Raw genomic sequence first — 27,994 nt, forward strand, 5'->3', positions numbered from 1 at the left:
CTCCCACGGAGGGAGGATTTCTCCCTCCATCACTAGTTATATTTCCAGTGATTTTTCACTGCTGATTTGTATCCAGGCAACCTATGTAAATAACCTAAAAAGTGCATTTTCTAAAGTTCATCCATGCTTACATCATTACACAAAAATCGGAAAATAGAAAGATGTACATCATACAGTAATAAGCAATACAAATGTTTCTCTAATTAAGGTGGGGGTAAGCCCCAATAATCCCATCTTAACGCTCAAAACTCTAAGTCGAACCCTCATAAGTCCATATGCTCATGACTTAGCATAGGGCTATGTCTTGATAATCTCATCATTAACTCAAAAATATCCTAAACTGAAAATACAGCTAATAACTAGATAGATAAAACCAATCTAAAGTGAAAAAACTGTAAGATAAACCATTGTGGCTGTGCAGCATCTATAGTTAGATGTCATTAAATGCACATAGCAGTAGAGATGGAGCTTGCAATATAAGAAATTTAAAAAAGGACTTGTCTGGCTCACGCCTGTAATCCCAGCACTTTGGGAGGCCGAGGTGGGCGGATCACAAGGTCAGGAGATCGAGACCATGGTGAAACCCCGTCTCTACTAAAAATAGAAAAAATTAGCCGGGCGCAGGGGCGGGCGCCTGTAGTCCCAGCTACTCGGGAGGCTGAGGCAGGAGAATGGCGTGAACCCGGGAGGTGGAGCTTGCAGTGAGCCGAGATTGCGCCACTGCACTCCAGCCTGGGCGACAGAGCGAGACTCCGTCTCAAAAAAAAAAAAAAAAAAAAAGGACTTGTCGCATGATGAAGAACTGGAAAGAATGACATCCTAAAACTACTTTTTTTTCTTTTTAAATTGAGACGGAGTTTCACTGTGTTGACCAGGCTGGTCTCAAACTCCTAAACTCAAGTGATCCACCAGCCTCAGCCTCCCAAAGTGGTGGGATTACAGGCATGAGCACTTGGACGAAAACGACCCTTAATACACAATCGTATAACTCTATGCTGCCAAGAGTCTTACACAAATTTCCCCAGTTTCCTTATCACACACAGTATTTCATAAAAATTACTTCAAGTGTGTTGACAAAGTTCTAGGATCTTTGGTAAGCTACACCATATTGGATCGCAGAGTTAGTTGAGGCATGGTTCAAGTACTGGACTGTCTCTTCCAGGCTGCCTCCCCTTCTAGAAGAAAAGGTAAACGAGGAAAGCTCTAGTTTCCTGAAGAGATGCTTTCACAGGGACGACATAGCAAAGCCTGCGTCATCTTCTTCATAAAAGAGCTTCTCGGAGTCCACCATGTGGTCCTGAATTGTTTCCTTTGCATGTCCTTCATCCAGTGTTGCCGAGGCATCCAGCAAGGTGTTGACTGAGAAGAGAGAAGAGATTTAGGGTCTCGATGCTCCAAGGACAATCAGCACAGGATTGACATGGGACCCCCTGCTTCCAGCAGTGAATGCTCCAGAAGAGCCCTCTCGCTATAGGGACAGCAGGTAGGACACTGTCCCTATTCCCTGTCCTCCTGCTGCGTCTCAAGGCACAAAACGCTTACTCTTAGTGGGCTCAGCGTCATTCACTGGAACCAGCAGCGTCCTCCTCTGACACCCGCCGTTCAGCTACTGCCTGTTCCTGTAACACACAGTGGGGAATGCCCTGGTCAGAGTCAGGAGTCCTGCAGTCCAGTACTGACCCTGACCACCAGCCAGCAAGAGACCTGCAGCGCTTCCCATCTCGGGTCTCCATGGAGATGGAGACAAACCTCTGGTCCTGCATAGCTCTTGGGCTCTGTGTGCTGGTGACTCATTGAGACATAAGTGGCATGCAGTAAATGTTCACTTTGTAAGTGTTCTGCCCAACTTTGACTACTGTATACGCCTGGGTAATTATCCCCTGATCAAGACACAGAACATTGCCACCACCCCCAGAAAGTCCCCTTCTGCCCCATCTAATCAACTCCCACCCACCCTCACAGGAAAAGATCACTTCCTTACACAATTCTCACCAGCAGAAGTCTCGGCAGAAGAGTATATATGAGAGCACCCAGGAAAACCTAACAAAATGATTTATTCCAAGACTGTAAATGACCTTTGATCATTAATACTGTACCATATCCATAGTGTAATTAAATAACACAGCAGTCTCCATGGATCCTGGAGAGACATTTGATAAAATTAAACACCAATTCTGATCTTTTTCAGAACCTTTTAGAATAGTAGGTTGCGTTCTTGATTATGAGAATTTCTATATGAAACCAAAAGTGAACGGCATTCCTCAGGGTGACACTTTGGAGGTCTTCTCCAGAAATCAAATCAGGACCCAAACACCTGCCTTCCCTAAGCACAGCTGAACATGGTTCTGAAAGGTCTGGCCTAGGCAACAAGATGGAAAATTAAAATGAGGCGAGACTCTTGGAAGAGGGCAGACACAATAATCACTATTTTCAATGTCATTTAAAATCCCTAAGAATGAAACTACAATACTGAAATAGAAATGTATGTTTGGAGGAAAGTTAAAAACATAGCAGATGCAATAAATTAGCAAACAGAATTACAAGGCTATCCAACTCATGCTGGATACGAAACACTAAACAGCCATAAGCAACAGGAATAATTTATTTGAAGAGGAACACAAATCACAATTCAGTTACAATAAAATACTTCACACCAAATATTATCTCCTTTGATAAGGAAATACTGAATATCTATTTCTGAATAAATATGCTGAATATTATTATACAGAATAAATATTATACTGAATATTATAAATATTATAATTTTTATTTATTATAAATAAATATTATACTGAATATTATACTAAATATTATACTATTATAAAATAGTCAGTATTTCTAGATTAATTTTTTATTTTAAAGCGAATTGACAAAAATGCCACTGAGTTTTTTCAGGAGGGAAAGATGGAGGAAATCTTTTAACTGCAAATTTTATCTGGGTAAAATAATACATTTTGAAAAAGTATGGAAGAGGTGTTTGCTCTTTTGGATATTAAAAAACATTAGAAAGTTCCCATTGGAACATGCCTCACAATGGTAAGAGCCATCTATGACAAACCCACAGCCAACATCATACTGAATGAGCAAAAGCTGGAAGCATTCCCCTTGAGAACTGGAGCAAGACAAGGATGCTCACGCTCACCACTCCCATTCAACATAGTACTGGAAGTCCTAGCCAGAGCACTCAGGCAAGAGAAAGAAAGAAAAGGCATCCAGATATGGAATGAAGAAGTCAAAACTCTTCATGGACGATATGATTCTACACCTTGAAAACCCTGAAGACTCCACTAAAAGGCTCCTGGAACTAATAAACAGCTTCAACAAAATTTCAGGATACAAAATCAATGTATAAAAATCAGTAGCACGGGGCACCGTGGCTCACACCTGTAATCCCAGCACTTTGGGAGGCGAGGCAGGTGGATCACGATGTCAGGAGTTCAAGACCAGCATGACCAACATGGTGAAACCCTGTCTTTACTAAAGAATACAAAAATTAGCCAGGTGTAGCCAGGTGCAGCCAGGTGCAGTGGCTCACACCTGTAATCCCAGCACTTTGGGAGGCCAAGGCGGGCGGATCACAAGGTCAGGAGATCGAGACCATCCGGGCTAACACAGTGAAACCCCATCTCTACTAAAAATACAAAAAATTAGCTGGGCATGGCGGGGTGCACCTGTAGTCCCAGCTGCTCCTGTAGTCCCAGCTGCTCAGGAGGCTGAGGCAGGAGAATGGTGTGAACCTGGGAGGCGGAGCTTGCAGTGAGCTGAGATCCTGCCACTACACTCCAGCCTGGGCGACAGAGCGAGACTCTGTTTCAAAAAAAAAAAAAAAAAAATTAGCCGAGCGTGGTGGCACCTGCCTATAATCCCAGCCTCTCAGGAGGCTGAGGCCGGAGAATCGCTTGAACCCGGGAGGCAGAGGTTGCAGGGAGCCAAGATCGCACCACTGCACTCCAGCTTGGCAACAGAGCGAGACGCTATCTCAAAAAGAAAGAAAAATCAGTAGCATGTCTATATACCAATAATGTTCAGGCTGAGGACCAAATCAAGAACACAATCCCATTTACAACAGACATACACACACACACACACAATACCTAGAAATACCTCTACCCAAGGATATGAAAGATGTCTAGGAGAATTGCAAAATTCTGCTAAAAGAAATCATAGATAACGTGAACAAATGGAAAAACATTCCATGCTCATGGATTGGAAGAATTAAAATGGCTAAAATAGGCATACTGCCCAAATCAATCTACAGATTTAATACTATTCCTATCAAACAACCAATGTCATTTTCCACAGAAATGGAAAAAATTATTCTTACCTTCATATGGAATCATAAAAGAGCCTGAATAGTCAAAACAATCCAAAGATAAATGAACAAATCTAGAGGCATCATGTTACCCAATTTCAAGCTACACTCTAAGGCTACCATAACCCAAACAACATGATATTGGTACAAAAATAGACACATTGCCAATGGAACAGAATAGAGAACTTAAAGCTGCACAACCACAGCCATCTAATGTTTGACGAAGTGGACAAAAATAAGCAACGAGGAAAGGACTCCTGATACAGTTTGGCTGTATTCCGTCACAAATCTCATCTTGAATTGTAGCTCCTATAATCCCCACATATCATGGCAGGGAACTGGTGGGAAGTAACTGAATCATATGGACGAGTTGTTCCGGTTCTGCTCTTGTGATAGTGAGTAAGACTGACAAGAGCTGATGGATTTATAAAGAGCAGTCCCCTGCACACGCTCTCCTGCCTGTCTCCATGTAAGATGTGCCTTTGCTCATCCTTCACCTTAGGCCCTGATTGTGAGGCCTCCCCAGCCATGCGGAACTGTGAGTCCATTAAACCTCTTTTTCTTTATAAATTACCCAGTCTCAGGTATTTCTTCACAGCAGTATGAAAATGGACAAATACAACTCCCTAGTCAACAGAAGATGCTTCGGATATTTGGCTAGCCATATGCAGAAGAATGAAAACTAGACTCCTACTTTTCACCATATACACAAATTAACTCAAGGTGCATTAAAGGTTTAAAGGTAAAGCTTACCTTCAAAGTTCGTGGTTTAAAGGTTAACTATAAGAATCCTAGAATATAACCTAGAAAACACCCTTCTGGACATCAGCCATGGCAAAGAATTTATGATTAAGTCTTCAAAAGCAATGCAATAAAAACAAAAATTGTCAAGTGGCATCTAATTGAACCAAAGACCTTCTGCACAGCAGAAGAAACTATCAACAGGCCAGGCGTGGGGGCTCACACCTGTAATCCCAGCACTGAGAGGACGAGGCAGGCAGATCACCTGAGGTTAGGAGTTCAAGACCAGCCTGACCAACAAGACAAAACCTCTACCAGAAATACAAAAATTAGCTGGGCATGGTGGTGTGTGTACCTGCACTCCCAGCTAACTGGGGGCTGAGGCAGGAGAATCACTTGAACCTGGGAGGTGGAGGTTGCAGTGAGCTGAGATCATGCCACTGAACTCCAGCCGAGGTGACAGAGCGAGAGTTCATCTCAAAAAAAAAAAAAAAAAAAGTATCGACAGAGTAACAGACAACCTACAGAATGGGAGCAAGTATCTGCAAACTATGCATCTGACAAAGGTCTAATATTCAGGAGTTATATACAACTTAAATGAACACACAGAAAACAACCCCATTAAAAATAGGCAAAAGACATAAACAGGCATGTCTCAAAAGGAGACATATAAGTGGCCAAAAACATATGAAAAAATGCTCATCATCATGAACCATGAGAAATGCAAATCAAAAGTACAATGAGATACCATCTCATACAGTCAGAATGGCGATTATTAAAAAGCCAGTAACAGGCTGGGCGCGGTGGCTCACACCCGTAATCCCAGCACTTTGTGACGCCGAGGCGGGCAGATCACGAAGTTAGGAGATCGAGACCATCCTGGCTAACACAGTGAAACCCCGTCTCTACAAAAATTACAAAAAATTATCTGGGCATGGTGGCGGGTGCCTGTAGTCCCAGCTACTTGGGAAGCTGAGGCAGGAGAATGGCATGAACCCGGGAGACAGAGCTTGCAGTGAGCTGAGATAGCGCTACTGCACTCCAGCCTGGGTGACAGAGCGAGACTCCGTCTCAATAAAAAAAAAAGAAAGAAAGAAAGAAAGAAAAATAAAGCCAGCAACAATAAATGCTGGCGAGACTATGAAGAAAAAGGATCATTTATATACTTTTGGTGGGAATGTAAATTAGTTCGGCCACTATGGAAGGGAGCTTGGAGATTTCTCAAATAATTTTAAAACAACTACTATTTAACACAGCAAACCCACTACTGGGTACATATAGAAAACAAATCTGCCAGGCGCGGTGGCTCACACCTGTAATCCTAGCACTTTGCCAGGCCGAGGCGGGTGGATCACGAGGTCAGGAGTTCAAGACAAGCCTGGCCAAGATGGTGAAACCCCATCTGTGCTAAAAATACAAAAAAATAGCTGAGCATAGGGGCACGTGCCTGTGATCCCAGCTACTCTGGAGGCTTAGGCACAGAATTGCTTAAACCTGGAGGGACGGAGGTTGCAGTGAGCCGAGATCGTACCACTGCACTCCAGCCTGGGTGACAGAGCGAGACTCCATCTCAAAAAAAAAAAAAAAAAAAAAAGGAAAACAAATCATTCTACCAAAAAACACCACTATCCATAATAGCAGTGACATGGAATCAACCTAGCTTCCCATCAACAGTGGATTGGATGAAGAAAATGTGGTATACATACACCATGGGATACTACACAGCCATAAAAAACAATGAAATCATATTGTTTACAGCCACATGGATGAAGCTGGAAGCCATCATCCTAAGTGATTTAACGTAGGAACGCAAAACCAAATACCGCATGTCCTCACTTATAAGTGGGAGCTAAACATCAGGTACTTACGAACATAAAGTCGGCAACAATAGACACTGGCGACTACCAGGGCGGGGAGGGAGGGAGGGAGGAAGGGTTGAAAAACTAACTGTTGTATACTATGCACACAACCTGGATAAAATCATTCATACCCCAAATTTCAGCATCAAACAATATAACCAGGTAACAAATTTGCATAAGTACCCCCGAATCTAAATAAATTTGAAAAAGGAAAAAGAAAAAATGAAAACAAGTTTCCCTCAGCAGTGTATTATATGTAACATAATCCCTGTAATGTAAACAAAATGTACATATGCTTGTATGAATATACGTGGCATATGCATAAAGATTTCCACAAAGAACACAAGATATTCTCTGTTGCATTTACCTGAATTAAGAAGGGCTGGGGCTGGAGGAAGTGTTGGGGGACTACCACTATGACTGAGAACTTTCCTGTAGTGTGGCAGACGTGTGGCTCTGCATTTACCACTTTCAAAAAATATGCAACGTGGTCAGGTGCAGTGGCTTATGCCTGTAATCCCACCATTTTGGGAGGCCAAGGTAAGAGGATGACTTGAGGCCAGGAGTTTGAGACCAGCCTGGGCAACATAGCAAGATCAGATCTCTACAAATTACAAAACAAAGGTGCAATGCGGTTCAGCAGCATGGAGTAATTGCTGACATTTTTTGTTTGTTTTCTTCCCTTTTAATACTTCATTAAAAAAAAAACATGGGGTGTAGCTATAGGAAAGGAAGAAAACAGGTGGAAAGTGATCCTTGTCCAGAAAAGCATTTGACAAATGATCAAAGAGGAGCCAAAAGCAGAGAACAAGAGGAGAATCCCTTCTTAAACAGGCGAGGAGGAAGGAGACAGTGACTCAGAACAGTTCAGAGAGTTCCTCACTTCACACAGCATCACAAAAGAAATGGCACCTACATTCCACTGGTGAATGCTACAAACCAAATCGTTCTTTAAAAGTCCATAAGAAATTAGATAGGATCATCTTATCTTGAAGGAAAGAACTTTCGAAGCTTAAAAAAAAAAAAAAGTGTGTCCAGATTTCACACCTACTTGATGTCATATCAAAACTGGTGAATCCAAGTGAATAGATACGTGTGTTTGCGTAATACAAAAGCACTTCTACGCACTGACTCAGAAATCCTACTTCCTCCCAGAAGCCTCCTTACATACTTGATCAGATATCCGGACAAAGATTTACTGTGAAGTATGTTCAATGTAGTGAGAATTTTGAAGTACATCCAAAACTTCTGCAGTTTCAAGCAGGGGCTCCCTGAGTTTTGTTAAGAGCACACGATAGAGACTGTGCAGCCTTAGCCAGTCATCAAAGAACCCTGTGACACCCACTGTATGCCTGTGGAGATCCAGGTTCTGGGGACAAGGAATAAGAAGCAGATGTCCTGCAGACTGGCACAGTCACCACCTCAGTGCAGCTGCTCCATCCCCTGCAGTCCCTTCTCCCAAAGGCTTCATGTCCCCTTGGGCCAGGAGAACAGAGGCACTGCCATCTCCCACTGTCCTCAAAGTCCTGTGCAGGCAGCAGGCCAGGCATGGCACAGTCCCTGCTCAACTCACCAGCAGATGCTGTGGCTCCTCCGGCAACTGTACAGTCACATCTGTTGGCTCTGCTGGCTCCTGACCTTTGATTTCCTGCTCAGAGACCTGGGTGGGATGCAAGAATCTGGTACTCAGGGTCTCTTTGTGGGCATTGTCCTCTGTCCCGTGAAGGGACATGAACTCGTGAAGGACGTGAACACCAGAAAAAGTCCTTGGGAAGGCAAACAGCCCACTCCAGTCCACACCCAGGGCTCAGCTTCAAGGTCCCCAGTTGGCAGCTGGACCTGCCATCCCCAATCCCTTCCAATGAGGTCACCCCAGGCAGCTGAGGCTCAGCACATCCAGCACCCACTGCTGAGGTGGGTCAGGTGAGCACCCCATCCCCACGGGGCCAGCTGTGGAGTGATGGTGTCACCCAGGCTGCAGGAAGGACGGGGCTGCAGCACGGCCCGCCAGTCTGTGTGCTGCTCAAAATGGCCATGTATCCCCCACAGTCAGCCCAGATACCCCAGGCCACGTCAGAGAGTCAGGGCAGCTACGAGGACAAGGAATTGTGCCCACCCGGGCTCGGCAGTGGTCGGGAAGCAGTTCCTGAACCCATGAAGCCCCCAGTTTCTGGAGAAACCAACTTACTCTGTGCACACGTTCGGGGTCCCCTCCACCACCTGGAAGAGAAGGAGTCTCCATAGCAGGCAGGGAGGGGCCCACACAGCACCTCCCTCCCAGAGGACAGCGGGGCACAGGGGTAGGCTGGGGGCAGGGACACTGGACAAGGAGCCCTGGGGCTGGGAACAGGAATAGGGCCTTGCAATTCGGGGACACCCTGAGGAAGGGGGATGAGAAGGGGAACTAGAGTAAAAACCAACACGTGGAAAATCTCTATGTTCTGTTCTGACCAAGGCTGAATAAATCCTGCAACCACTTCTCATCCTGACCCTTGTCACCCAGTTGAAGAGCCGACCGCCCCCTGCCTGGCTGGGCCTGAAGGTGGGAGGAACTGGCCCTGCCCTCCTACACTTGGCTGGGAGATGAGGGGACCCCCAGCCCTGAGAGAAGCGATGAGACCAGGGTCCTGGGGGATACACGGGATGTGGGGATGGGGCGATCACAAGGAGGAAGATTGAGCCAGGCTTGAGACACTTGGACCAGGGGCAGGGATGGGGATTACTGTCTGTGGGAACAGAGTGGGAGGGGGCAGGGCAGACAGTGTCCAGCGCCCCCACCCTCAGCCAGCACCTACCTGAGCAGATGCCTTTCAGTGAAGAAATGTGTTTCTTCCGACGTAAAATGTAAACAAACGCAACCGCAAACAGAATGATGAAGACTGTAACGATGCCGCCTATGAGGAGACCGCGACGGGCAGGAGTCCCCAGGCTGGTGATCACTGTCTCCTCCGCCACTGCGGTTTTCTCAGTGGAAGTGGCAGCTGATGTAGTGCAGTTGATGTCACTCCAGGGCGTACAATCACTGACCTTGATCATCCCTCTGGGACACCTGGGTACACACAGGGACGGAGACGGGGACTCCTGATGGAAAGCTGGCCAGGTGAGATGAAAGAGGAGCCACCCTCCCTGCCTAATGTCCTTGAGAAGACGTCAGAGGAGGACAGGCTCCTCGTGTCTGCAGGGGGTCCCCCTATGCTCCCTTCTTGAGGCTGGGGAAGGGTCTGAGCATGCGCACTTCAGCCCCTTGGCCTCCCTGCTCTGGGGTCAGAGCTGCAGCTCCAGGAGCCTTCTGTGCTGGGCACACACGGAGCTTCCCTGGGCTGCAGGGGAGGCTGCCTTAGGAGGAGCCACACTCCAGGGGAAGATCACAAGCCCCTGTGGCCACAAGCTGAGCCCCTTCCTCCAGTTAACCCACAGTACCAGTGAGCCCTCGCCCCACCCTGTCTGCTGCTGGGTCCTCCCAATCACAGCAAACAGTGGAGGGCCAGAGAAGAGCAAGTTCCTCTTTGCCCCTAAAACCCAAATAGGAAAAAGAAGGACTTATTGAGAAGTCAGGGACCAGGAGTGAGGCCGGCGGGGTGGGCTTAGGTCCTCATGGGAACTTAAGGCACCTCCACCCACGGCCTTAATATCACTTTTGTGAGCTACAGGCACTTTTTCCTTCATGGGTCCCCGCCTGCATAAAAAATATGAAAAATTACATTTCTTAAAGCAATTTGGAATAAGGACAAATACAAGCCACACTGGATCAAGTGTTTCTTCTGATTTCAAAGGAAATCCCATTTCCTAGATCCCCTGAAAAGGTTCAAGGGACCTAGAAAGTCACCTCCTGTGCCCAGTGAACAATTCAGCCTGGCCAAAGGGACTCATGCTGGGGAGGGGTGGGTAGGGGCTGCTGCAGGGGGTAGGGCTGGGACAGGCAGATGGACCAGGAAGGGCCACTGCAGGCTCAAGAGACTCCAAAGGCTCAGGGATGCCTCATGGGGCTGGAGGCTCCACGGGGTAAGCGGAGATAGGGGTACCAGGTGACTCAGATCTTCTCAGGTTCCTGACAGCTGTCGGGAGCCCCTTGGCTGCTGTCTCACCCTGTGCTGCACTTCCGACACATCTCAGTGGAATTGCCATTCCAGAAACTTCCTGGTTTGCACTGACACACTCTGTTGCTGGTCGTGGTGCAGGGACTCATCTCTTCTTCATCTGATGACAGAGCACAAGGTATTGGGAATGTGTTTCCCTGATGTTTCTCTTGACCCTTCCTCACCACCCCAACCCCTCCCCCTCAGCTCAGCTCAATTCAGTTCGCCAAGGAGTTCTGAGGGCCGGTTTCTGCACCAGCACACTCAGGGCTCACACAGGACACCCACCCTGTACATAAGGACCAATACAAAAGGTCCGTGATTCATTATTCATTACATCAGATTAGGGAAAAAGCACCATTTAGATGACATGGTCAGTAGCAAAGGAGGCACAGGGTATCATCTGAGAGACTCTGCAAGGAGAGGAGCCCTTAGGTGACTTCCCAAAAAACCAGCCTGCTGGGGAGGCGGTAGAGGCCTGAGAACCTGAAGGCTGAGCAAGCCCGAGCACCTGCCAGGAACACAAAGCCCGGGGAAGAGAGCCTGGCCACAGAGCAGACCCGTGCCAACCCTAAAACTCAGCCCCATCCACTCAGCCAGGACTTCTCTGTGCTGTAATGATGCCCCCAGCTCCTTGCAGCCAATAGTTTAGAAGATTTCCCAGCCAGGTGGCATGCATCATAGAAAATATTTCTTTCTATTTTTGTTTAATCAACCAAAGTCATAATCATGAAACAGGGTGATGAAGACCAAGTTGGGCTGGAACTTGGTTCCCTGACTCATGTCGGCTACAACTCCCACCTCATTCCTGCACTCCACCTCTGGACGAGAGGTTCTGTACCTGATTTACAAACTGCACATAGGAGGCAAGAAGGTTCATTGTTGGAAGCATTGGTGTAATCCACACCCTCTGTGCATGGGTTACAGGCTCCAGTATGTTCTGATCTATGAGATCCTGGGAAGGGAGAGAAAAGCCAATGAATGGGTCACTGCAGAATTCCCAGAGGCTGAGAGTGGTGGGGAAACTTCTCTTTTGGCCCTCAGTGGAATCCAGAGAGAGAAATCCACTCTTGTCATCAATTCTGCATCTATTACATACCTTTGACTGGCACTACTGACAGAAATATAATACAAACCACATAAGAAATTTAAATTCTATGAGAACCATATTAAAGTGGTAAAAAGAACGAGGTCAAATTAATTTTAACAATCTAATTTTAACCTAAAATATCCAGAACACTACATTTCAATATGTAATCAATACAAATCTTTGAAATATTTTACTTTTGTGTTTTTGTTGTTCTTGTGCTGCTGTTGTTGTTGTTTGGAGACGAATTTTGGAGATGGAGTTTCACTCTTGTTGCACAGGCCGGACTGCAGTGGCACGATCTCAGCTCACTACAACCTCCACCTCCCAGGTTCAAGCGATTCTCCTGCCTCAGCCTCCCGAGTAGATGGGATTACAGACACCCACCATCACGTCCGGCTGATTTTTTGTAGTTTTAGTAGAGACGGTGTTTCACCATATTGGCCAGGCTGGTCTCAAACTCCTGACCTTAGGTGATCCACCCGCCTGGGCCTCCCAAAGTGCTGAGATCACAGGCATGAGCCACCACACCACACCACACTCAGGCTTTTTTTTTTTTTAACAATAAAATAAAATAACAAAATAAAATCCAACCTCGTCTACATGTGATCTGCCCATGCTGGTCCACCTGACCTGTTTGCTGTCCACTCACTATGGTGGCCCTGTCTTTGCTCAGTATCCCCCAGCCCCTGCACCCTGCGGCTCTCATTCCTAGGCAGGCTGCTCAGGAGCACTATTTCTGGCTCTGCACAACTATCGCTGTCCAACTTTGGATACTGGCCAAAATCACCATCCTCGAGAGGCCCCACCAACCTCGTCTTCGTCTCACTCATCACCTGATTATTCTTCATGGTTCCGATCAGGAATTTCTGACTGTTATTTTGATCTGTGTATCTTAATACTATCCCAGAGAAAAGGTTCCATGAGGGCAGGGCCTCTTATAATTATCCCCATTAGCATGGTGCCTGACTGACAGAAATCATCCAACGTATCCCTATGGAATAAAGAACCATGAAGTGTAGGAAACAGAAGTCTAGAAGCACATAGAGATAAGGGCATGATAAGCTAAGATATCAGTCTTAGATTGTGCCTTCAGGCTAGCACTACAGACCCAGGATCCTGACCCAACTCCACAGATTCAGCTTCCAGGTCTACCCTAGTGCCACATCAGTCCCCATGAACTCAGGCTCCAGGTCCTTGCCTGTGGACCCAAGGATGAGGCCCATCGCAGCACCTGGCTGATATCTGCAGACCCAAGTACAAGGCCTACTCCAGTGCCAGTTCAGCCCCCATGGAGCCAGGCCTCAGGTCACCTCTCTGGATACAGGCTCTGACCACCCTTGAAACACGCCACATGGTCTGTCGAGAATCTGTGAACAGGCCGACTGGTGAAGGGAGTTCCCTGACAAAGCCAGTCTGTAGATACTGCAGTTAATCCCAGATTCATCAAAGTGCACATTCGAACACATTGCCACAGGCTCCTGAGCAATCAGGGAACTGTGATGGCATCAAAGAAACAAAATGAAGCACAAGTAACCAACCTGAAACAAACAGACATTTACAACAGCCTGACAAAGAATTGAAAATACTCATCTTAAAGAAGCTCAGTCAGCTACTAGAGAATACAGATGGACAACTAAGTCATGTCAGAAAACAATACATTATCAAAATGAGTAGTTTAATATATACAGACAGCATAATAAAGAACCAAGTAGAAATTCTAAAATTAAACAGCACAATATCTGAACTAAAAAATTCCACAGAGAATGTCAACAGCAGAGTTGATTAATCAGAAGAATCAGTGAGCTTGAAAACAGAGCATTTGAAATTACTAAGTCACAAGAAGAAAAAGAAAATAAAGAATGAAAAAGAGGGAAGAAAGCCAACAGTACCAATGGTTACCATGAAGCAAAATAATACATGCATTATGGTGGTCCAAGGAGCATCAGAGAAAGAGAAAGGAACAGAAAGTGTAATTAAAGAAATAATTAAAGAAAATGTCCCAAATCTGGATGGGAATGGACATCCACATTCATGAAGCCCAAAAAATCCCACACAGATTAAATATGAAGAGATCATCAAGACACATCACCACAGCATCTAGTGGATCCACATGTACAGTGCAAATTGAAGTTTTAAGGATTGCTTTTTAGCTATACTGTTGCACAAGAAGGATAAGCCTCCATTTGCTTTCTCTATGCCTTCTGTTAATCAGAAAAGGCCTGCTTCTCATTGTCAATGGTAAGTTTTACCCTGCGGTAAATAACCAAAGAAGCAGAGGCTGTTAGAGATGTTTCAGCAAAAAAAAAAAGGGGGGCCAAAGGGGCCTTTGCTTCTGTTTCGGTAGATTTAGTAACGTAGGGGTGAGGGTATGTTTCTGTTTTTGCAGGAGATGAACAAACCATGTGGGTGCCCTCAAGATGTAAAGACCATGGAATGGGAGACTAGAGGGATCCATGGATCCCAACCATGGACCGGGTTCCCCCAGTATGAACCATGCTGAGAAACTGCTGGAGCGCCAGGGTTTTACCTTTTGTTGGGATTCAGAGGTACAATAGATGCTTAACGGACCAATGCTTTCACAAAATGGGGAAAGGACAGCCTCTTCAATAAATGGTGTTGAGAAAATAAGTTATTGACATGCAGAAGAATGAACTAACACCCTTATCTCACATCATATGTAAAAATTAACTCAAAATGGACTAAAGATTAAACATAAGGCCTGATACTGTAAAACTACTCCAAGAAAACAGGGGAAAAATCTTCAGGACGTTGATCTGCACAATGATTTCTTGGCTATGACCCCAAAAGCACAGGCAACAAAAGCAAAAATAGATGAGATTACATTAGACTAAAAAGATTCTGCACAACAAAGTAAACAATGAACAGAGTGAAGAGACAACCTACAGGTTGAGAGATCAATATCCAAAAGATCCAAGATTTTGGTTAACATCCGAAATACACAGGAACTCAGACATCTCAATAGCATGCAATCAAATAATCCAATTAAAATGGACACATGGGCAAGGGACCTGAATAGACACTTCTCAAAAGGAGACATAGAAGTGGCCAACAGATACATGAAAAAATGCTCAACATCACTAATCAGGGAAATGCAAATCAAAACTACAGTGAAATATCACTACACACCTGTAAGAATGGCTATTACCAAAAAGAGAAAAGGTAACAAGCGTCGATGATGATGGGGAGAAAAAGGAACGCTGGTACACTGTTGGTGGGAATGGAAATTAGTACAGCCATTATGCAAAACAGTATGGAGGTTCCTCAAAAAACAAAACATAGAACAACTATATGATCTAGCAATCCCACTATTGGGTATACTTTCAAAAGAAATGACATCAGTATGTTGAAGAGATACCTTCCCTCCCATGTGCACTGGAGCATTATTTACAATGGTCAAGATATTTAATCAACCTAAGTGTCCATCGATGATGAAAAGGTACAGAAAATGTAGTACACAGACACAATGGATTACCATTCAGCCTTAACAAAGTAGCAAACTCTGTGATTTCTGACAGCATAGATGAACCTGGAGATACTATGCTAAGTGAAATAAGCCAGGCACAGAAAGACAAACACCTTATGATCTCACATATGTGGAATCTTAAAAGTTAATCTTATAGAGGTAGAGAGTAGAATGGTGATTACCAGTGCTGCAGTTGGATGGTGGGTTGGAGAGATGTTAGTAAAAGGATACAAAATTTCAGTGAGACAGGGGGAAATAAATTCAAGAGATGTATTGTGCGACATGCTCACTACAGTTATTAAAACAATGTTGGACAGTTCTTCCTTCTATTCACAGGGAATGTATTCCGTGAAACAAACTGCACATACTCTACTCCCTGATACAAATCGGGATAGTATTGCATATAACTCAGGCATATATGCTTTAACTCATCTCTAGGTTACTTGTAATACCTAATATAATAAACATGCTATGTACACAAGTGCTATACTGCATTGCTTTTTATCTACTTTTATTGATGTATTATCATTTTCATTATTTTTTCCACGTTTTTGATCTGTGTTGTTTGCAACCATGAATGCAGAACCTGCAGATGAGGAGGGCGAAGAGGGCTTATCCCAGGGCTCTGTATCCGTACAGCTGAAAATTGCTGAGTAGATTTTTAAGTGTTCTTACCACAAATACATGATAAGTATGTGAATTAGCTTGATTTAGCCATTCCACAATGTGTACATATTTCAAAACATCATGGTGTACCCCATAAATATATACAATGTTTATCTGTCAATTAAAAGTAAACTGATTTTTAAAAATAAAAGTGCACCTGCTGGACACTTCTCCTCGAGGCTGCGCCTCTGTTGCTGTGAGGCCACTGGCGGCGGGGGAACTTCGTCCTGCCGGGAGATGGTGGCAGAGTCAACTTGGACCTGTGGGGACAAGGCAGAGATGGGCGTGAGTGGCTTCCAGACCTTACCTCTCCCAGGCTCCGTCTCATATTCCCTTCACCCCAAGTGACAAAACCCATCAGAGCTTGGGCTTCTTTCCAGCTCCAAACTTTCATCTTTTGCATCCATGTTTGTCCCTTGGCCTGTTAGGGCAGCTATTTTCTATAAAGAAAAACACATCTGTGTCCTTTTCTCATATTATAACTTAAAATAGCTTTACCCCAGAAAATGTGAGCAGAAGAGTTATTTTTATTTTTTATTTTTTTGATAGAGTCTTGCTATGTGGCCCAGACTAGAATGCAGTGGCTAGTCACTGGTGTGATTGTGGTCCACTACAGCCTGGAACTTCTGGCCTTAAGTGGTCCTCCTGCCTCAGTCTCCCAAGTAATGTGGATAACAGGAACACACCACTGTGGTTGGCAAGAAAAGATTTTATAAGAATACAAAAGGCCGGGCGCAGTTGCTCATGCCTATAATCCCAGCACTTTGGGAGGCCGAGGGGAGCGGATCATGAGGTCAGGATATCGAGACCATCCTGGCTAACACAGTGAAATCCCGTCTCTACTGAAAACACAAAAAATTAGCCGGGCATGGTGGTGGGCGCCTATACTCCCAGCTACTTAGGAGGCTGAGGCAGGAGAATGGTGTGAACCCGGGAGGCAGAGCTTGCAGTAAGCCGAGATCACGCCACTGCACCTGGGCAACAGAGCGAGACTCCACCTCAAAAAAAAAAAGAATACAAAAAACACATGAACCCTTCAAGCAGAAATAGCATCTAATATATTTAGTTTGATCAAGTGTTTAATTTACTAGTGGGTGAATTCTGTCTCTCTTTCTCTCTCACACACACACACAAACACACACATAAAGATACACAGTTTTACAAATGAAGGTTATAATATAACCTTAAAGAAAGTCAGGATATAGCATCAAACATTAAGTAATTTCTGCTTTACAAAGGACTTTGACAAGCTGTTCCCACTAAATATCAAAGAGTGACACGAAAAGATGAAACAGCAATTCAGGGATTCCGGCCATGATCTGTGTGTTATAAATGACAACGAGAAGACAACTGGAGAATCAGAACAGAGTCTGCTTATTAGATAGTGGTAACGTGTTGATGTTAATTTCCTTGCTTGTAGAAAGTACACAATAAATAATTCAATAATAGCTTTCATCATGCCAACAGTTATTTTTCAATTTTTTGTGTATAGTTTTTGTAACTTTTAAGTTGGGAGTGTTTTAAAGTACAAAATTAATTTAATTGTAAACTTACATTTAATTAAATTTAATATAATCTTTCTCCTGAGCAAAAACAAAGTGGTTACAACAAAAGCTACTTATGCTGGGCTCTGTTCAACTGCCTGGATCTAAACGAGACAAAATGTAGCTTTCTTCCACATCAAAGCCTGTCTAGTAGTTGGGGACGGCGAAGCTAAGGCACGTTTCCCAAATCCTTCCTTCTCGGGCTGCGGTCCCTCTAGGTTCAGGCGATGCCTCTGTCTCCGTTCTCTGCTCTCACACTCTTACTCCTTCTGAAGACCAACTTTGCATTTTGTCAATTCTTTTTTTTTTTTTTTTTGGAGACAGGGTCTCTCTCTGTCATCCAGGTTGGAGTGCAGTGGCGTAATCTCTGCTCACTACAGCCTCTGCCTCCCGAGCTCAAGTGGTCCTTCGACCGCAGTCCCCAGGTGACAGGGACCACAGACAGGAGTGTGCCCCAACGCCTGGCGAATATTTGTGTATTTTGTACAGCTGGGGTTTCACCACGTTGCGCAGGCTGGTCCAACTCCTGAGCTCAAGTGTTCTGCCTGCCTGGGCCTCCCAAAGTACTGGGATTACAGGCGCAAGCCACCACACACGGTCCGTTTTGTCAGTTCTTTTTGTGGTCTGTATTCTATTTCCTTGATTTATGTTCCTCCTTGTTACTTTGTTTAGTTTAAATTTATGCTTGTATTTTATGATTGATTAATGCAGATCTGCAGGCCATACATTTCACATTTTTTTCTTTTTTTGACAGCTTTAATTAGACACAATTCACATAATTAGTAATTATGATGATTCATATAATTCACCCATTTAATGTCTACATTTCAGTAGTTTTTAATATACTCACAGCTATGCAATCATCGCTATAATCAACCTTAGAATATTTTTATCACTCCACAAAGGAACTGCATACCCTTTGGTAGTAACTCCCCATCTCCCCAACCCCCAATTCTTTAACAGAAACATTGAAAGCTGTATTATTTCACCCTCAGCACTGTTAGCGATTTCCAATCAGTTTTGATGTTATATTGTTATTATTATTTATTTTGAAATATTTTACCTTCCCTTTTGAATTCTTCTCTGAACCACAGATTTTTTTAGAAATGTGCTGTTCAATAACCAAATTTTAGAATTCTCTATAGATACTGTTACTGATTTCCAGTTTCATTTCATTAAGTGTAGAGATCATATCATATGTTTTATAGCCCAGAACCTGGTCTCTCTTGGTGCAAGTAACATGAGCATAGAAAGGAATGAGTGTTCAGTGGATGTTCCACTCCTGCTCTTTAAATGTCAGTTAAATCAAGGTGGTTCACAGTGTGCAGGTCGCTTGCCACTTTACTGGCGTTTTCATCTGATCGTGCTACCAAGTGCAGAGAAACAGCTGATTTAATCTCTTTTTAATTCTGTTTTTGCATCATGTGTTTTGAAGCTGTATTACTAGGCATATACAATTTGTGATTATTACACTCCTTGAAGAATTAACCTTTTTAACTACAAAGGTCCCTTTTGATGTCCCTTAATATTCTGTGTCCTAAAATTGTTACAGTAGGTAGCTAGTCAGGTATGAGCAGGGCAGAAGAGGGCTCCCCGCTTCTGACACCAGCAGTGTTGGGCGACCATCAGGTGGTTGATAACTGTATCTCTAAAGTAATAACTGGTTAAAGCCGATGCCAGTAAAACGCAGTCTCCTAATACATAGAAAACACCTGAAACTGATCAGCAGCTTCCCAATGAGATTTCAGGAATGGGGAGAAGTAAGGCAAGATTCTGTAAGCATGCCAACCTATAAAACCCCGACTCAGGCGGGCCGGCTGTGCACTTAGTTTCTCAAGTCACCTGCTCAGCCATCTTCCAAGTTGTACTTTCCTTCTTTTCTTTCAATTTCTTCTTTTCCTTCCTGTTAAAGCTTTTTAATGAATTTCCACTCCTGCTCTGAAACTTGCCTCCGTCTGTCCTTCTGCCTTATGTCCCTCAGTCCAATTCTTTCTTCTCAGGAGGCGAAGAGTTCAAGTTGCTGTGGACTGGTACAGATTCGCTGCCTTCAACGTAGGGTAACTCGGATCTCGTCCACCGCTAACAAAATCAACTTCATCTGATACTGAGATAGCCACAGCAGTTTTCTTGGCCTTACACTCTGCATGGTGTATCTTTTTCCATCTATTTGCTTTCAACAGACAGCATCTGTGTCTTCCTTTTAAGTCCCATCTCGTATAGACAAGTTATAGCTAAGTCTTATTTTTTTCAGCCCTTCAAACCCTTTCTACCTTTGAACTGTAGTACCCAGTGGATTTACAGTTAGTGCAATAATTGATATCGAAATAGACCTATAAGTTTACCATTTAAACTATGATTGTCTAGTCTAATGTTTTTACTCCTTTTTCCCCTGCACATTTTAATGTTAATTACCTTTTAGAATTCCATTTTAATTGGGTACTGACTTTTTATGCAACATATTTCCATGATCTATGTGCAAGTGCTATAGGGAATACAGTATACACTCAAGCGTTCATATTCTATTGAAGGTTTTTTAAAAATAGATTTATTAAGGTATAATGGATATGAAACAAAGTGTACATTTTTGAAGCATGTAGTTTGGTAGATTGAGATGTATGTATACACTGGAACTACCGCCACAATAAGACGACATGTCTACAGTCCTGCAGTGTTTCTTCATATTTCAATGTAATCCTCTCTTCCGCTTTGCTCCTATGTCCCCAGCAATGCTTCTGCTTTTGTCACAATACATTGGTTGCATTTTAATATGATGAGGAATCAAATGGTATGCATTCTGCTTGGGTTCCTTCACACGACATGATTTTCTGTGTGTGTGTTTTTTTGTTTTTTTTTTGTTTTATTTTGGTTTTTGTTTTTTTTTGAGACAGCATTTTGCTATGTTTCCTGGGCTGGTCTTGAACTCCTGGGCTCAAGTGATCCAACCACCTTGGCAGGACTACAGATGTGAGCCATAGCACCTGCCCACCACCCTAGCCCATTGACTATTATTAATTAAAGGCTATTGAAAAACAGCAGCTGCAAGAAGATCATTTTGACCTCTTTTGTGTTTCCTAAAAGCAGGAGATGAAAGTCCCCAGGGAAACATAGGACAATCTCCTTATTCTTAAGGATGAGAAGTGGGAGCCCAAGAGAATACTCTGCAGACCTTGTTAGAATAGAACCATTCATCTTTTTAGCCTCCACACATTTACTTGCTTCTTCACAAGTTACTTGGTCTAATTCAGTATATAACTGACTCTCATTGCTTCTTCTGTGCCAGGTAAAACTTGCATTAAATAAATGTGTGTGTTGACCGGGCGTGGTGGCTCATGCCTGTAATCACAACATTTTGAGAGGCCAAGGCGGGCGCATCACCTGAGCTCGAGTTCGAGACCAGCCTGGCCAACACAGTAAAACCGCATCTCTACTAAAAATACAAAGATTACCTGGGCGTGAGGGAGGGCACCTGTAATCCCAGCTACTAAGGAGGCTGAAGCAGGAGAATGGCTTGAATCTGGGAGGCAGAGGTTGCAGTGATCTGAGATTGTACCACTGCACTCCAGCATGGGCGACAGAGCAAGACTGCATCTCAAAAAGAAAGTAGTATGTGCTTTCCTCCTGTGTACCTGTCTCATGTCAACTGAATTCTCAGACTCAGCCAAAATAAAAATCCTGTCAAGGGGAGCTTAGCTTCCCTCCATGATTCTCAATGGTGACAGTAACCAGACATCATCCTCCAGGCCAAAAATATCATATCCTATGGCCTTGCACCAGCACAGCCTCCTTCCTGCACAGCCTCTCTGGAGGAGGGGGAAGCAAAGGTGGTGAGATCTCATGCCTCCCTCATGTTACCTCCTATTAGTTATATGATTCCTGGTGTCACTTCACCCACCACACCGTGGGCTCCAGGGAGCAGGATTCACATGGGGTTCGTCTGTCCACCCTGGCTCCAGCAGACTCCAAAGACAATAAAGGGTTCACTGTCTATTTCCTGGGTGAATCACTTTCCCCCCAAGCCCATGAGGTGAACGCAGTGGCGGTCTTGGCTCACCGCCTAAGGACAGGCTCCAGGCTATGGCACAGAGAGGGGACCCCAAAGAGCCGTGTGGACTCTGCTGAGGACCCACAGGAGCTCCCCGAGGCCAAGTGCAGGACAGAGATCAGAGAAGCAGCTGCTCAGAGAACTCTAGCTCTGCAGAGGCCCAAATATGGCTGCCATTATACACAAGGTGAGGCCAAAACTGCTGGAGACATTGCTCGTGAATCTCATTTTGCCACTTGTAAGACAGGGAAAACGATCCACCCTCATCTCCCCGGGTTGTTAGGAAAATCCACTACCTGAAGATGTGCAGGTGCTGGCTGGGAGCAGGACACCAGCTGCCCAACAGCATAGGCTGAGGGCATGGCACTGCCCCCACTGTCCCCATCCCCAACCTGGAAGTTAGAGCCTCGCTGCCCCGCCACTCCCGGATACAGGACAGAGGACCGGAACCGGGACCGTGGCCTCTCAGTAGGGGCTGAATGAGCAGCCCTCTGCAGCCACCTGGATGGAGACCTTTCCTGCTCACTCTTCGAACTCCAACTCAGGCAGGGCGCCCACCAGAAGGACAACTGGAAGCGTGGCAGGTAAACCAGGCTGTGGCCCTGCAGTGCCATCGCTATCCTCACTTGAGGTCTAGCTCCTCTGTTCCTCGATGGCCCCTCCGCATGGCGCTCCACTCCAGTCTTCAAAAGCTTCCGTCCTAAGCTCAGGGAGCCGGTACTGAGGTGCAGGTAGGAGCAGGTGCAGCCTCTGCTGGGTGGAGGACATATGCCCTGGGGATCCAGAGTCCTGAGTGACTGACACCAGCCCTGAGGATGTGATTTGTCCTCCCACACCTGCTAACACAGCCCTCTGAGGTTTACACAGGGCTGTTGAAGATCTTTATCTCCTCTTCACTTTACTGGCATGAGCTGGGGCCTCACCAGTGTCACAGAGCTGGAGGGGAAGCACAGCAGGGCCCAGGTGATCCCAGTCTCCAATCTCAGGAGTCCTTGAGAGCCTCAGAGTCTGAGATTCTGAGCTGTTGGAACTTGTCACTTCCTCCTTTGATGAAGAGAGGGATGGCGTGGAAGGACCTGACACAGAGATTGGACCAGCCCAACATTAACAGAGCCAGGACCTCAGGTCAGGAACTGAGCTCAGCTCCAGGCTCATCTGATGTCCTCCTGACAGCCTGAGGATGGAGACCTTATCTCCAGTCAGAGGCATGGCAGCTGGCAGGGACTGGCCCCAGCTGACCACGGTTTTCCAAGTGCACAGCTGGGAATTTGGTCTTCCCTGCTGCCTTCCCCTGCTGTCTCATATGGATCCCCCGATCATCTACTCCCAGTACCAAAAACTCCTGTATCCTTGAAAATTCCTAATACCATGAAGGAGTGAAAATGCATAACAATGTGATGAATCACGTTTTACCTCCTAGACTAGCAACGAATGAAAGCTAAGTGTAGCAAGGGTGTAGGGGCACAGGCACATTTGTGGACCAGGTGTGACCGTAAGCTGGGTTCAGTGGTTTTTTGGAGGAAAATTCGTGAACATTTAAAGAAACTTCTGAAGTGATTTATCCCGCAGAAGGAGAAGTAGAATTCAACTTGTAAGGAATTGTCCAATAAGCTGGTGCACATGGATATGTGGACACATGATACATACAAGGGTATTTAGTATAATGCTGTTGGAATTAGCAAAGGCAAAGTCAGGATGGGATCTAACCAACTTCCCCTAGGCAGCAACAGTGAATTAACCTGTGGCTTACCCATGCAGTAAAATACAATACCCTTGTTTAAAGGAAGATCAATGTGAATGTACTGCCATAAAACATCTAACGTGATCTGTGTTAGCTTCAAAATTTTAAAAAGCGATTGTGCATTGAAATGCATTTAATAAGGCAAGACTGATGGAGGGATCAAAGGCTCCTTTGGGATGTATAGAGTTCACATTCTCAAAACTGTGAAATTCATGTTGCTGGCCTTGTCTACACTGGTCATCCACACATTCTCTCTTCAGGGCCACTGTCCTGACACAGCCATTCTTCTAGCTGCCTCAGGTAGGTCCACTCACTACAAACTATTGTAGAAGTCAGCTGTGTTATTTTTGAGAGGTGAAAATGTTACCGCTTTTTGAATTTAGTATGAATTTGTTGAAAGAAAACATGCAAACTCTCATGGTTCCTATAACCTTGTTTTGTCCTCCCTCTTTTTTGATATTATAGAAGGAGCCTTAGCTCTCTTGGGAGAAACGTCAATCACTCTGAGAAAGTCCTGGCAGTCTGCACATTTTATTTATAATATGTCCTTATTGCGCACCCCACCAATCTCAGTTTCCAAAGCCAACTCACAACGAGAACTTTACACCTTTCATGCTGAAGGAAGGGGCCAGCCTGTGGTCCTGCCCGTGGGATGCAGAGGGGACACACGGGTGACAGTGGAAGACACTGACTGCAAGCACCTTGGTTAACCGCTTCCTGCCACTCTCAGGGCAGAGGAAGTAAACGTTGTAAAAACAGCATTGGAAAGCTTTTTCACTCCCTGTTTGTTAAACCGATCTCCAAGGAACACGTTTAACAATGTAAACATAGAGTTACCTTTTTTTTTTTTTTTTTTTGGACAGAGTCTTGCCCTGTCGCCCAGGCTGGAGTGTATTGGTGCAATCTCGGCTCACTGCAACCTCTGCCTCCCGGGTTCAAGCAGTTCTCCTGCCTAAGCCTCCCCAGTAGCTGGAACCACAGGCGCACGCCGCCATGCCCGGCTAGTGTGTGTGTGTGTGTGTGTGTGTGAGAGATGGAGTCTCGCTCTTGTCCTCCCGGCTAATTTGTGTGTGAGAGAGAGAGTGTGTGTGTGAGAGAGAGAGAGAGAGATGGAGTCTCGCTTTTGTCCTCCTGGCTAATTTGTGTGAGAGTGTGTTTGTGTGTGTGTGTGTGAGATGGAGTCTCGCTCTTGTCCTCCCGGCTAATTTGTGTGAGTGAGTGTGTGTGTGTGTGTGTGTGACGGAGTCTCTCTTTTCTCCCCCATGCTGGAGTGCGATGGCGCGATCTCGGCTCACTGCAACCTTCGCTTCCCGGGGTCAAGCGATTCTCCTGCCTGTCGCTTCCTGGGTTCAAGCGATTCTCCTGCCTCAGCCTCCTGAGTAACTGGGATTACAAGCTGCTGCCACCACGTCCTGCTAATTTGTATTTTTAGTAAACAGGGGGTTTCACCATGTTAGCCAGGTGGGTCTCCAACTCCTGACCTCAGATGATCTGCCCGCCTCGGTCTCCCAAAGTGCTGGGATTCCAGGCGTGAGCCACTGCGCCTGGCCTGGGTTAACGTTATTAACAAACGAACGAACGAACGAACGAACGAACGAACGAAAGAGGCAACCGCGCTGTGGCTTCCTGAGATTCATTCCGGAGTTTCCATCTTGACTCCCTCCCTCCGTTGATTCTGGAACTTACTCCGGGACAGCTCAGTGTGGTCCTCGCCTCACGGGACAGCCAGGGGGAGCGCGCGCTCTGCTCCCTCGCGGCCGGGTCGCTCCTGCCCAGCCAGGGGACCCCAATCTTCCCGACTCCGATGACTGGGTAGTCCTGCCCCGGCACGCCCTGCCGCAGGCGACCCGGGCCAAGCGTCCCCGCCGTGTCCCCCTCTCTCTCTGCCCACTCCCGGCGCCAGGTGCGCTCTTCCCCAGCCAGGGACCGCGGCGGGTACTCACCAGCAGCCGAACCACGACGATGACGAAAACAAACGTAAGGGTCTTGCGGCTAGCAGCCATGGTGTGGTTCCCGACGCCGTCCTGGCTCCTAGAGAGCGCCCTGCTCGAGCGCTCGAGGCGGTTGGGGCGCTCTGTCCGCAAAGTCCTATGAGAAGGGAGGTGGGTGGAGGCTTTTCGTCCCCCTGAAGTTTGGGTAAAAAGCGCCAAACTCAATCAGAAACCGTCCGGAAACGGTCCCCGTAGCCCATGCGCCTGGAAAAGTTTCCGCAGCTACACTGCCAGAATTGGCGCGCGCCTCCACTTTTATACCCCGGAGGAAAAGGCGTGGTCACTTGTTCTCCCTTCCCGCAGTCACTTCCAGGCACTCAGAAAAGGGGCACGGCCTCCCCCAGTACCTCGGGGAGGGCCCAGGTTGTGTGCGTGGGTGCATGGACGGAGAGGAACTAGTTCTTGCCGGCAGTGGTGACCCAGGGCCTGTGGTTTGATTCCAGGTCCTGTCCAGGCTGTGGCAAGCAGAAGGGGCAGGAGCTGAGGCGCTTCCCACTGCGCTGCTGTAGTCGGGGTAGTGAGGTTCAAAGGCGGCACTGGAGGCCTGTCCTGAGCCTGCTCCCTCCCCGGGACGCCTGTCTCTCCTCTTGTTAAACCCTGAACTACTTCCTGGCTTAAGGACTTCAGTCCACTCTTAGCTTCTGCTCCCACTCCCTCCCCCAACAGCGGCCTCACTGACCACTGCTCTGATGCCACTGCCTCCAGCCCCCTTGCAGCTGTGACCCAGCACCAAGCTTCTCTGGCAGGGGCTTGGCACCCCTCAGTAGCAGGTGCCTGGCACCAAGGAGGGACCCAGTGAGCGCATGAGTGGACAGAATGAAGGACGCAGAGGCCATGACGGGCACATGCAGAGGCTGAGGAGTAGGTAGGAGGGAGAGGAAAGCCAGGGGCATCCCTAGCCACAGCCTGGCACCCTTTGCATGGTCAAGGCACAAACACTCCCTGACCAGCCTTCAGGGCTCTAGTACTGAGGCCCCATGGAGACAGGGGAGTCAGGGGAGTGGCTTCCAAAGCCTGTCCCCAAGTCTAGTGTCTACCCAGGTCCAGCTGTCTGACCTTGGGCCACTTACCTCCCCATCCAGTTAAGCACACTGCCGCTGTGAGGACAGACCCAATGTGTGGTATTGAAGGGTGCCAGCTGGTGAGCCTAGGCACTCAGGTCAATGGCACGACTCCTAGACCCTTGGGGTCAGTCGGCTCCTGATGCCTCACATGGTGGATAGAAGAGGATAGCGCTATAGAAACTAAGGTTTTATGGCTCATGAGAAACCTGGGATTGAAATGTCATCCTCTCCACAGGCTTGGATTTGAGCGATGGAGCACCCTGAGCACCTGCCAGGCCCCAGGCCCTGAGTTAGGATCAGAAATGTGTGCCAGGTCTCCGTGGCACTGAGGAGTTTGTGGGGTCAGGAATGTGTGCTGGGTGCAGATCCAGGCAGGAGGTGAGAGGACAGGGACTTCAGGAAGACTGACAGCATTAATGCAGAGCCACCAAAGCCTGCAGGAAGCTCTTTAGAGCACCTCAGGCCCCTTGGCCCTGGAGGCTGGACCACACAGTGTAGACTAGAAACCAGATTGCAGGTAACGACGCATTCTCTGTGCCCTATGTGGGACACTGACTAGGGCTAATGGCAAAAGGCTGTGAGCACCTCCTGGGAACTGGGCCTTTAGACTATAAAGTTTCCATTTAAGAGGGACTTACTAGCTTGCGATGGAACACTAACTGAAGCTCCCCCTGTGACTGAGGGACATAAAATAATCTTGAAACCTGAAAAACTCGTGATGTCTTCAGTGATCTTGGAAAAGCTGTAACGGGGAGGGCAGTCCCAAAAGAGTTCTATTACAAAATGGAAATCGTTTATATGGGATCCTGGTGCCTAAGGAAGGCAATGAGGAGACACTCATGAGCAGGGAGCCTCTGTTCCTCTCAGACTGACTCTAGAACTGGGTGAGGAGCTGCTGGATTCTAGGGTCACCTGGACACTTCCCTATACACAGCTCTTTACTGACTGACCAAGAGCTACTTAGTTTGTAGACCGTTGTTCCTAGGTGAATAGAGCAACAAGAGCGAGACTCTGTCTCCAAAAACAACAATAACAACAACAACAAAAACAAAGTATAAAACCAAACTGTGCTCTGACCACCTTGGGCCATGTCATCAAAAGCTCCTGTGGCTATGTCATGGGTGCGCATCTTCAACCTGTCTCCGATTTTCATGGTTTACATAAGTCTGCCTTTCTTCATGGTCCAGGATACAGAGCCCTCCTGTGCAAATAACTCACAATCTTCCCACACTCAGCTATCATCAGACACCTGCAGGTTGGCTCACTGCAACCTTGGCTTATCAGTACTGCACAAAGCCCTCTTCAACAGTCATCATAAATGCTAGCCTATAAAATCTCCAACAAGCCTTTGTCACTTTGCAGTCAGCTCCTCTTCTGCGAGCTT

The 27,994-nt window shown here is 46.2% G+C and overlaps 1 long non-coding RNA gene and 1 pseudogene across 2 annotated transcripts; one reads left to right on the forward strand and one right to left on the reverse strand.

Moving 5' to 3' along the window:
• Positions 1 to 835: 835 nt before the first annotated feature.
• On the reverse strand, positions 836 to 25,746 carry LOC106999707 (tumor necrosis factor receptor superfamily member 10D-like; annotated as a pseudogene). The gene is made up of 9 exons (XR_013396863.1): positions 25,720 to 25,746; positions 25,499 to 25,643; positions 16,386 to 16,488; positions 11,830 to 11,943; positions 10,998 to 11,109; positions 9,704 to 9,961; positions 8,486 to 8,699; positions 1,543 to 1,619; positions 836 to 1,359 (listed from the first exon to the last, which is right to left on the reverse strand). The product of XR_013396863.1 is annotated as a tumor necrosis factor receptor superfamily member 10D-like (transcript).
• Positions 18,507 to 24,839, forward strand: LOC144330749 (uncharacterized). Its single transcript, XR_013397170.1, has 2 exons — positions 18,507 to 20,626; positions 24,705 to 24,839. It is a non-coding gene; the product is annotated as an uncharacterized LOC144330749 (long non-coding RNA).
• Positions 25,747 to 27,994: the final 2,248 nt, after the last annotated feature.

The sequence above is a fragment of the Macaca mulatta genome, chromosome 8 (assembly GCF_049350105.2).
Source record: "Macaca mulatta isolate MMU2019108-1 chromosome 8, T2T-MMU8v2.0, whole genome shotgun sequence".
In the NCBI taxonomy this organism is placed as follows: Eukaryota; Metazoa; Chordata; class Mammalia; order Primates; family Cercopithecidae; genus Macaca; species Macaca mulatta.